This window comes from Solanum stenotomum, chromosome 10, assembly GCF_019186545.1.
Source record: "Solanum stenotomum isolate F172 chromosome 10, ASM1918654v1, whole genome shotgun sequence".
In the NCBI taxonomy this organism is placed as follows: domain Eukaryota; kingdom Viridiplantae; phylum Streptophyta; class Magnoliopsida; order Solanales; family Solanaceae; genus Solanum; species Solanum stenotomum.
In genome coordinates this window covers 38410843-38422450 of record NC_064291.1, presented here as the reverse complement: position 1 = coordinate 38422450, position 11608 = coordinate 38410843, and the positions used below count along the sequence as shown (strand labels likewise).

Genomic DNA, 11608 nt, shown 5'->3' with positions numbered 1-11608 from the left:
TCTATCTGTTTAAGTCTTTTGAAAACCTTAAGTTTTTCTTGATTTTTACTAAAAATTAAGTTATAGCTCTGTTTGTTTTTATGGAAATTCGATTTCTCTTAAATCATAAGTTTAATCGATTTTTTGAAAATTTAATCACTTTTCTTTTATATTTATTTTTCAAGTAAAACAAAATATGACGACTCTGTGTTATATATCTGTTTGTGTGATTATATTGTTTTATTTGAAGATGTTCTAGACTACTTTTCTTAGAGGTTTTCTAGAACCTTTTAAGCATGACTATCAAGTCACTATCAAAAGTGCGTCCAAATACTCCTCGAGTCTTTAGTTTCTCAACAAAACCTGAATTTCACTTTTAAATATTACTTTCTCATCTAAGAAAAAGGTCGATTCTCCATCAAAATCAAAAGGGATTCAAGAGTCGAACTACGTGGGACCTGAATTCTCCCTCGTGAGATACGTAGGCTGCCTTCCAAGGCTCGGTCCCCATTTTTTTTTTGAAATTTTATCTTTTCAAACTCTTACAAAAGAAATTAGTGTTACATCTCAATCAAAAATCAAAAGTACGATAATATAATCGACTTGTCTCGACTCAAGTCGACCTTTCCAATTCACTAGGCTTAAAATCAAATAGACAAATTCCTATCTATTTAGTCTTTTCTCTAAATATGTGGACTAGTTTTTCGATATGTGGGCTAGTTTCTCTTTTGAATGAAGCAACTCTTGTTTGTTTGTACCAATATGTGATATCTTGTAATGTTTGTCACCTTTAGGCACTAACACGTTTACCTTTTGAGTTATTTTTCTTCTTCCAGGTACTTAAAATTGATTTATGCTGATAAGCTTGTTGAACACCCTTCCTTTAAAAGATTCAAAGCCCCTAAAGATTCCTTCCCTAACCACAATCTACTAAAAGGAAAAGCATCAATGGGTGACAACAAAGACGAGGTTGGCCTGACTGAGGTTGTCGTAGTTCAGACAACTAAACAAAATGAGTTGATTATACAATTCTTGTAACTGATTGCAGATTTAAATGTTGAAATGCAGAGGAACCAAGATTTACGGAATTTAGTCTTCATTGTCAATCCTTCGGGCGAGAGAAGGCCTCCACTCCACTTTTCTCCTCTGAATTAAAACTCAGAATATATCATGAAGAGCCCACCCTCCAATCCTACTCAAAATCCCTCCACCATCAACTTAACACCCTCAAATCTTCATAACGTCAGCACTTCATACCAAGCACCGCATACTCTTGAAAACTTGAATACCAACTATCAAGCTTGCCCTCCCCCTCAAAATCATAATGTCAACAATCCGCAAACCTTCCTCCCTCACCAAAATCAACATACAAACCCCCAGACTTTCCCCCAAAATTACCAAGTCACTCAAAATACCCAGAATTCCTCCATTGCTCTGCAATTGCCTCAAAAGACTACTTTCTGAATTCCAATTCCAAATTAACCTTATGCCAACTGTTCCGAACTTGATCACTATAAGGAACAAGAGAGAGAATTGAGGTCAAAGGAAGAAGCAGCCAAGCTAAATATAAACGAAGAGATCATGAAAGCCATGAAGGAGTTGCACTGTATTCCTGAAGTCGATGGGTTGAGTTATGAGTATTTGTGCTTCCATCCAAATCTAGACCTCTCGGAAGGGTTTAAAGTGCCAAAATATGACACTTTCGGAGGAACAGGAAACCCTTTGGCGCACCTGAGGGCCTACTGTGACCAACACGTGAGAGTTGGAAGAAATGAAGCTTTATTAATGCGGCCTTTTAGCTGAAGTTTGAATGGAGAAGCGTTGGAATGGTTTACCTCGCATGAGATAAAATAGTGGTCTAGCTGGAATGCACTAGCTAAATATTTCGTTGAACGGTTTTCCTACAATGTGCAGATCGTTTCTAATCGCTATTCTTTGGAGAGAATTAAGAAGAAATCCATTGAAATCTATCGTGAATATGCGTAGAGGTGGAGGAAAGTTGGGTTCGACCTCCCATGTCTTAGAAGGAGATCATTGAAGTATTCATATGTATTCAAGAGCCAGAATATTATGACACGATAATGTTGCTCATTGGAGTAAAATTTGAGGAGATAGTCAAAGTAGGTGAGGCTATCGAAGATGGTCTTAAAACCAAAAAGATTCCTCATGTTGCCGCCCCTATCGAATCTTCAGGATTGTTGAAAAATAAAAGAGAGGATGTGTCTTCCATTACCTATGCATCTGATGGAAAAAGACACTTCAAAAGATTCTCACCCTATAAAGGTTATCCTCAAGCTCTACAAAAATCATATCCTACTTGTTATATCCAATCAGATTACCAAACTCCACCACTAAGTTACCAAATTTCACCTCTTGTTTACCAAACTTCACCTCCACATTACCAAAATACCCATTCATATTATCAAGCTCCATTAGTTAATTGCTCAATTATCCAAACAAGTTACCAAAATATACCCCCATACTACCAAAGTACCCTTTCTAGCTACCGAGATCCGTAATACCCAAATTTCCAAACGCCAGCACCAAATTATCAAAATCCTCCAAGCTACTGTCAAGTGCCTCAAAATCCACAAAATAATTACAATCCACCTCACCGAAATCTTGAGAAGAAGCCTTCTAGAGTCTTTACTCCTTTGGTTGAGAGCCGAACACAACTTTTTGAGAGATTAAATTCAGTTGGCCTGATACAGACAATTGATTCAAAAAATATGAATGTCAACTTTAAGCTTTATAGACCCGATTTTCACTATGCTTACCATTCAGGAGGTGCTGGGCATATTACTGAGGATTGTATCAACTTGAAACATAAAATTCAAAACTTGATAAATCAAAAGGTCGTCACTCTTCAGACTGCCACTCCTAATGTCAATAGTAACCCCATGCTGAATCATGGAGGGGTGACTATTAATATGATTGAAGTTGAAGAAGATTCGAACGTGGAGAAATCTCAGTCAACCTTGAAAAACTTGAAAAAGTTGTAACCTTTCAAACCGAAAAAGAGAAGTCCAAATTTGTGATCATGGCACCTCATGAAGTTTTTGCTTTAGTGCCGAAGGAAGGTCAAAACAGGCAGAAGATCGATCAAGCTTTTCCAAAATCATTGCCTCACTTATATCAGTCTATTCCTATGTAAAATGGTCTGGGGGAGGAATCGAAAATTTGTTCAAAGAAGGTGATATAGTGCTTGAAGAGATAATCCAGACATCAGTCACACTAGACATCGAGTCAAAAAAGCAAAAGCCTAATTGGACATCCACTTCGCACTTGATTCCTCGACCGTCTTGGTAGACATAGACAATTTTCTATGTTATTTCTAAAATTGGTGGTGTCCTGAATGAGGCTCGAGACCCATTTTTTATTCTATTTTTGCCTCACTATATTTTAATCTCCCTCCTAATATTTTGAAAAAACCAAAATGATTTATCATCATGACCAAAGTTCTTATTTTCTTATTTCAAGTGAAAGCCTCTTGTATTGCGAATATATGTTTTACTTGCCTTATATTTGTTATCTACTGTATCTGCCTATGATTTCAGTGAAAATATTTTCAAATCTATCAATATCATGTCAAGTCACAAGCTGAATAAACAAGATGAGGTCGATGCGGACAAACTTAAGGACTACAATGAGAAGATCATGGTACCCAAACACCTGGTTGAGGAATTCAGACAGTTCGACAGTCATGATAAGCCGAACTCAGAAGACACCAGAATAGTGAATCATGAAAATGATAAAGACGTTAAATAAATCAAAATTGGTGTCTATCTGACAAAAGCACAGGAAAAAGAACCTATCAGTTTGTTTAAAGAACATGTCGATACATTTCTTTGATGACATTACATAGTTGAGCATGAACATTGGATCTCAGAAGTCATCAATCTACTCAAATTCTGTCAAAAGAGACCATGTTTGAGGACTCTAATTCTATCTTTTCCTTGTAATCACCTTTATTTTCTTGTAATAGTTTATGCTTGGAATTTATCCCTTTGTATTTGAACTACGTTTGACCTGAATCTCAAGAATAAGATATGTAGGTGGCCCATATCGGCCTCGGTCACCTCTTTATCCATTTTCAATGTTTCCTTTTGTACTTGAACTATGTTCGGCCTGAATTCTCAAGAATGAGATACGTAGGCGGCCTATGTCAGCCTCGGTCGGTTCCTTGTTTAATTTTTTCTATTTTTTTTAATCTTTGAGAGGAACTACGTTTGACCTGATTCCTGCCTGAATGGGATACGTAGGCACCACAACGGCTCGGTCATATCTCCCGTAAGATTTCTATTTTTCTTAACAAAAACTAGGACAGCATTTTTTAGAGGGACCCAAAAATTCTCAAAAGGAAGATCTCTCCAACAAGTCAAAACTGAAGTAGCATTGAAAGTTGTAACTGGAACAGAATTTTTGAGAAGATCTCAACAATTCTATATTTGGTTAATCAACAGTTCAAGATACACCAAAACAGTCAACAAGGAAAGAAATTTTTGAGGATGACCTCAAATATTTAAATAGGGTTCATCAGCAGTTTAGAAAAACTTCGAATGCAACACCCCTAAATACTAACCAAGAGTCTCATGTCGATTTACCATTGCTTAATTACTAGAATATGTTTTAGTCTCATTTTGGGAACTTGAAGTGTTGTGATAATTGCCAACTTGCTTAGCATAAATTCTTATCGTAATTTAAGGATTTGTGATGGGGTGTTTAGGTAATATCCTAATTAGAATTATGTATAACTTTAAAAGGAAGTTAAGGGATATACATATAGGTGTATATGTATGCATTTTGGGCAGCACACAAATTCTTGGGTAGCACCTTTGAAGGACAGCTGCCCAAGGGATAAACATCACTTGTTGACTATATATTTTCACCCCTCCTTTAGTAATTTCATTTTTCTCAAGCCTCAGAACCTTAGAAACATATCTAAACAGAGTGTTCTTCAAAATCACAAGAGAAACTTGGCCCTTTTTGGCTGGAATTCAAGAACACACACTTCTTTTTGGTAAGTGACGAAATTTATTTCTCACCTGGGTAGTGTTTGGTGTTTTATGCATATCTCTCGTTCTAGAACTTAGTTTACAGTGAGTAAATATGATTTGGAAAGATAATTTGTAGACCTACAACTCTTATATTTATGTCAAACTCTGATTCAGCTGTTATGGATTCGAAATATGGGACGCAACATAGGACAAATTTTGTCCAGATTCTGGAATTTGAAATTCTCTATGAACAGCTGTTAGTGTTTTGACTATATCTTGTTGTACAAAATACATTTTTCGGTGATTCTTGTTTTTTTACAACCCTAAGAGATGTATCTACATATTTCATGAAGGTTATAAAGTCTAGTTTTGCTGTTTTCCATTTCAAATCTAAGTTGCGACATGAGGTACTAGGCTGGCCAGAATCACTGTCTTGGGAGTATTGTTGTGTTTGTGCAGGCTAATTTTACTTGTGATGATGATCCTATTTTACATCAATATTATTGAGCTTCTAGGGATTAAAGAAGTTGTCTAATTGTAATTTAAAGGTTGTATATACTCGTGAACAAGTTGAGGACCTTGATACATTGGTTGGACTGTTTCCTTGCTAAAGCACCGAGGTTTGTGTATAAACTTGTACTTGCACTCTTTTAACCTCTAGTATATTTGAAATTGGATCTTGGTACCTTGGCTACCTCTTGTCACTTTGCATTGTTGTGTTGGTATCCTTTGAGAAGTTAAAGATGCTTGTGTAACTCGCCCACTTGTACGGATTGTTTGATCACTTGGCACTCTTGTTGGGACCTTGTCCTTCTTGTGGCTGTGACTTTGTCACTCTTGGCATGCCTCTTGATTCGGATCATTTGCCATCTTGACTTTGGATTTTTAGTTCGTCTTAAGTATGGATGTTGTCCATTTTAAGTACGAATTAGAAAGCCATTTTTAATATGGTTCTTGGTTCTCTTGATTATTGGGCTTGACCCTTCTTGATATAGGGTGTCGACCCTTCTTGATACTTGTTTGTGCTTGGTGTGAAGACATGAGGTACATATTGGGCGAGCCTTGTTGTTGAATCTCTTGGAAAATGATGCTATGAACGTTCTTGACAATTGGGTCTTTAAATATCGAACTTGATACTCTTTATATATTGTTTACTTGATTTATTAATTATGTTCAATTATGTTGCTCATGACTTGAGAAAGTTTGTTTTGTGAATCGGATGGCTCCGAAACTATAGTTTTGCACCACTAAGCTATATGCTTAGCGATAGTTGTTTCTATCGTAGGGAATGATCGAGAGGAGGCATGAAGCTGGCCATTGGGGATGGAAGATCACAATTGCATATAGACATCTATATTTTGCATAAACCTTGGGACTTGTACATGATCTATGTGTTGTATAATTACATGAAGTTTCGAGGACGAATTTGATCATGTCACCAGGGGTTGTAATATAAGTATGACTATGTGTTTGTTCTTTTGGGGCGTGAAAGCCCAAGTCTTGTAATATATTAAATTTACCACTAATTTTGAATGATGGTATGAAGCATGAACCACCTAGTTTGAGTACTCGGAAGTTAGATATATATATTTTTTTCTAATGTGAGGACAATATATATATGCATAAAAATCTCGTAATTTATTGGCTTATATGACTTCGGTAGGGTCGTTACATCGAATATTTCCCTGCAAATGAACAGATAGACCTCAAGGCATCTACTTCAAAGACATTAGCTAAGTTTGACGTGACATGACACTTGGCAATGACCTTTTCCAAATTTTACTTTCTGAAAATCTATTTTCCTTAAAAAATTTCTTTTGTGTTTCAATAGTTTGTATAAAATGTTTTGTCTTGTCTATCGAGAAGCAAGAAATCAAAGCGATCAACTGAAAATAGAAAGACAAGGAGCAAGCGATTGAATAAGTCAACACAGATCAGCATACTTAAAACTAACAAATTTTTTGTGGATGTACGAAATGGTTTAATGCTTTCGATTCCAAAAGAAGTAATTAGGGATATGAGTAACATTGTCTTCTCTCGAATTCCCAACAATATAAGCGAACATACAAATATTAGAAGGCAAAGCAGATAGACCGATTTTCATCATCCTGCCAATGGATCTTCACTATCCTATCAATAGATCATTATCGTCCTACCAACAGATATTTATCAACATCATCCTTCCAATGGATAGATCTTTACTATCATCATCCTACTAATGAATCTTCATCAACATTATCCTACCAATGGATCGTAGTCACTATCATGCCAATGGATCATCATCCTCCTACCAACAAATCTTTATCATCTTCATTATCATTATCCTACCAATGGTTCATTAACGTTATCCTACCAATGGATCATCAACATCATCCTATCAAAGGATCAACATCATCCTACCGACGAATCTTTATTAACGTTATTCTACTAATGGATCAACATTATCCTACCAATGGATCCTCAACATCATCCTATCAAAGGATCAACATCATCCTACCTACGGATCTTCATTATCATTATCCTACCAATGGATCATCATTATCCTACCAATGGAGCATCAACATCATCATTTTATCGATGGAGTAGCATCATCATTATCATCCTATCGTTAAAGTGACAACATCATCATCATTCTATCGATGGAGTAGTATCATCATCCTATCATTATGATCATCCTATCAATGAAGAATTATTATTCTACCAGTAGAGCATAAACATCATCATCCTAACTATTGAGAATCATCATCATCCTACCGATGAAACATCCTCATCATATCATCATCGTCATTCTATCAATGAGGAATCATTATCTCATCAATAGAGCATCAACATCATCATCCTATTGATAGAGCATCATCATCATCATATTATGTAGCAACATTATCCTACCAATGGATCATTATCATCCTACCATTAGATTATCATCATCTTACTATTGAAGAATCATCATCATTATTTTTATTTGCAAGAACGTCATCAAGAGAGCCATCAACATATTACATCAATCTTTTTCTTATTACTTCATATCAAAAAAGGAGCCCATTGAAGAATTATATTGCAAAAATAAGATACGAGCTTTATTTGCCTTACGTCAAATTGGAAGAAGATAACGTCAAATGTTCAAAGAGAGCAATTGAGTGTATGCATGGTGAAAGACACTAACTCTCCATTTGAATTATATTTTATGCTAATGAGTTTTATCTCAGTCTTTGTCGAGAGCATCCAAAAGGATGAATTCTAAAGATAAACCACAGGTGCAGACGACATCAAAAGAATGCAGCACAACGTGAACTTTTTCTTAGCAACAAACTGGGACATAGTCCAAAGAAGAGTGTCAAACTCATATGACGCGAACTGAGTAGTGACTTCCACCACAATCAAACCACACCCCTACTAGAAAGCATGTGTGTTTTTCTTCAGGTTTATCGGTTTTAGTTTCACATTCGAAAATTTTGGTTTTCACCGAGAATAACTTTCCAATCCGAGTGACAATACACCCAGAGTTTAGGAAATTATGTCCGTGTAAGTTCTTACTTATGGGAGTGAAGTGCACCACATTCATGACTAAGAGTTTGCAAGCGTCATTTTCATATTCAACTTATTTGTTGCTCTTCCCAATCGAAGGTTATCTTAGCATAAGACATTTTTTTTCAACCAATCGACTTTAACTACAAGCAGCCTGATTCCTAATGTCTAAGGATATATGGGCGGACTCAATGTTGAAAATTTGGTTGTATTACAACATTCTCTCTCAAATCAAGTTCCCGAGCATTCTGGTGCCTTATAATTTGATATGAGGATAACTTTTGAATTCTTTCAAAATCGTGCGCTAAATCAAGCGTATCGAACTACAAGTGACCTGAATTCTTATATAGCCTAAGATATGTAGGAAACTCATTTTCGGGTTTCGGCCATAATTCCTAAAGTCCACACCAAAGTTCCTTTTCTGAGAGACGAAGAAGTGGTTGTTCAAAATTGGATTCGTCACTTTCATTTGCCTCGAATTTCTTTCATCAATCCGAGTCAAACGAGGGACAATTGTTGACACCCAATTTTGACCATTTACAATATATATTAATCACCGAGCTTCTTAAATTCCAAACGATTTGAAATAATTGACTTTATAAAATTCAAAATATTTTCCAAGTTATTTTAAATAGTTTTGTCACTTTTTATAATTTTTAAATAATATATATGTTTTATATAATTTTGTATATAATTAGTATATTTTATATTGAAAATTGATTAGAAAGGATTTAGTTTTAATTCCATTTTTCCCTATATAAACTCTCGTCTCCTCTCACTGAAAGGGATCTGGATTTTTTTTTGGATAGTCTATTAGCTGAGAAGAATTCTCTCTTTCCAATATATAATTTTTGAATCCTAAGAAGGTCACTATTTCGGTGTTGCTCGGATTTATTTATTTATTTTTGGTTTGATGCTCGAGTCTAAACTAGTGTGGTAGAAGAGTCATGGAAAGTCGTTGCTCTCTGTCTCACTCGCTGCTCCGGGAGAGGCAAATTATTTCCCTTTATAAGTTCTCTTTTAGTTTATATTTTCTAGTGAAAACTTGTTGATGTGAGTCATTATCGCTATGGTTAAATCTTTGCTAGTATTAGTAATTGTTGAGATGCTCTAAGTTTATTTGTTTTGTTTGGGGAATAATTAGTATAGTCTTGTTTTGTTTTCCTTCAGATGGTGGATGTGCTCCATTGGGCAAGTTGAGTTTAAACTTGAATATCTATTTGTCTTCCGTTGGTGTTGATAAACGTCGCTATTTAGCTATCACTTGTTTCTTGTTAATGAGCGCATCTCAAATTTTGAATCTTGGCATGTCTCAATATTTTGAAGTTGTTTGTTCGAGCCAGCCTTAATATACCTTATGATTATAATGTTCTAACTATTCCGATTTATGTCTTCAATAATATGTCTCTTTGCTGCCTTTTCCCAGAATTAAGTTGGCGTAAAATAGTTTTGAGCATGTTAGCAAGTATTCCCTTTCTTTTTTTTTCTTTGTTTTTTGGTTTTTTACTGGTTAGGTATAAGAATCATATGTTATTCTATTTTATTTGTCCAAGTTAGCTATCACAGGTTTAAGTTCAACTCTCTCGTGAACTCATTACTCCTATCAATATGTTTCTCTTTATTAGAGTAAGTATTTATCGATTCATATCAAGTAATTACTTGTATTAAGTTGATGTTGTATTCTTTTGTTAGCTTCATGACTTCAACATGACCCTATCTTGTGAATCTGATTCCTCTCGCATGCTCATTTCATCTTAGTATTATGTTTGGCTTTCTTCTTGAGTTTAGTTGTTAGACTTGGATAGGACTTGTTAGTTTGTCAAGATCCTAGCATTAAAGTGATTAGATTTTCTCCTGTTGATTGTGTTTTCCTCTTGAATTTTCACCTTACTTGTCATTGTATTCCTACACTTAATTCATACACATTAGTAATTAAGGATTAATAAATCTTGTCAACTCCTTGTTATTTGGTCTTCCGTGGGAAGCATAATTTGGGGATTAGGATCATTAACATGGATGCATGTGCTTACTGTACGCTTGAAGTATGGCGTTTTGGTTTGATTTTATCACTTGTGAAGAAATGATAAATTCGTTAAATCGTCGGTTTATTGTTGGTTAGCAATATATTTGATAGGATATTTTGATACTTGAATCTAGTATGTATGAATTTGATGTTGGGATTTTGTTTACTTAACTCTATATCTAAGTCTCGTCCTTTAAATTTATGCATGCATATATATATATATATATATATATATTGATCTGTTCATTGAATTAAATGTTATTACTTTTTATTTTTTCAAGCTAACAAATGCTCAAATGTCAATTTGCTCACACGCTTAGTTTTTCTAGAAATGTTAATTTATTGAGTTCTTTTCATTATTATTAAGCCTACTACATTTTTTTTTCTTTAAAAGATTTAATTGTTAATAACATCATCATCTTCTTATTCTTTTCCTCCGCAAAATGCTAATTTATTTTTCATTTGTTCTTTTTATATGTGATATCAATCTGAGTTCACTTTGGACTCATTCCTTGTGTTTCTTCGAGTTGACGTCCGTCTTTGAGTCCGCCTCATCTATGTTTGAAGAAATTGGAAGCTGAAACAGGTCTCGAAAAGCAGAAAATGTGATGTATACATCCGATATAGACTAATATACAACAAGTGTATACAAAAATGGGAATTGGGTTAAACCCCCAAAATAGCAGTGAATTTGGCCCAATAAAGGCCCAAATTCAAACTTTCTCCCTTTCCCTATTTATTTATTTGTTATTATGTTGATTAACATTATATTTGATTTTGGTTTTGAATTAATTAACTCCCGGAGATAGTCATTTCTCCTTTTATATTCAAATTGAAATATAATATATATATCTATATATATATGCTATACTTAGCTTTATTTTTTATTAATTGTCTTGCAACTTGAGTTATTCCCCTTAGAATGTCCCCTTTAGTTCCCCCCTTAATAGTAAAAATAATACTAATAAATATATAAATGGATTTTATTACTTAATTAATATTTTCTCAAAATTAGTCAAATCATCGGTCAACCGCAAGTTAGCGGGCATTTCGAGGGCCTAACACCTTATCGGAATGTACATTG

The 11608-nt window shown here is 34.7% G+C and overlaps 1 long non-coding RNA gene across 1 annotated transcript; it reads left to right on the top strand.

Annotated features, from left to right (window-relative positions):
- The first annotated feature begins 4894 nt into the window (after positions 1-4894).
- LOC125841716 (uncharacterized) lies at positions 4895-6442 on the top strand. The gene is made up of 3 exons (XR_007443823.1): positions 4895-4999; positions 5525-5596; positions 6262-6442. It is a non-coding gene; the product is annotated as an uncharacterized LOC125841716 (long non-coding RNA).
- The last annotated feature ends 5166 nt before the right edge of the window (positions 6443-11608 follow it).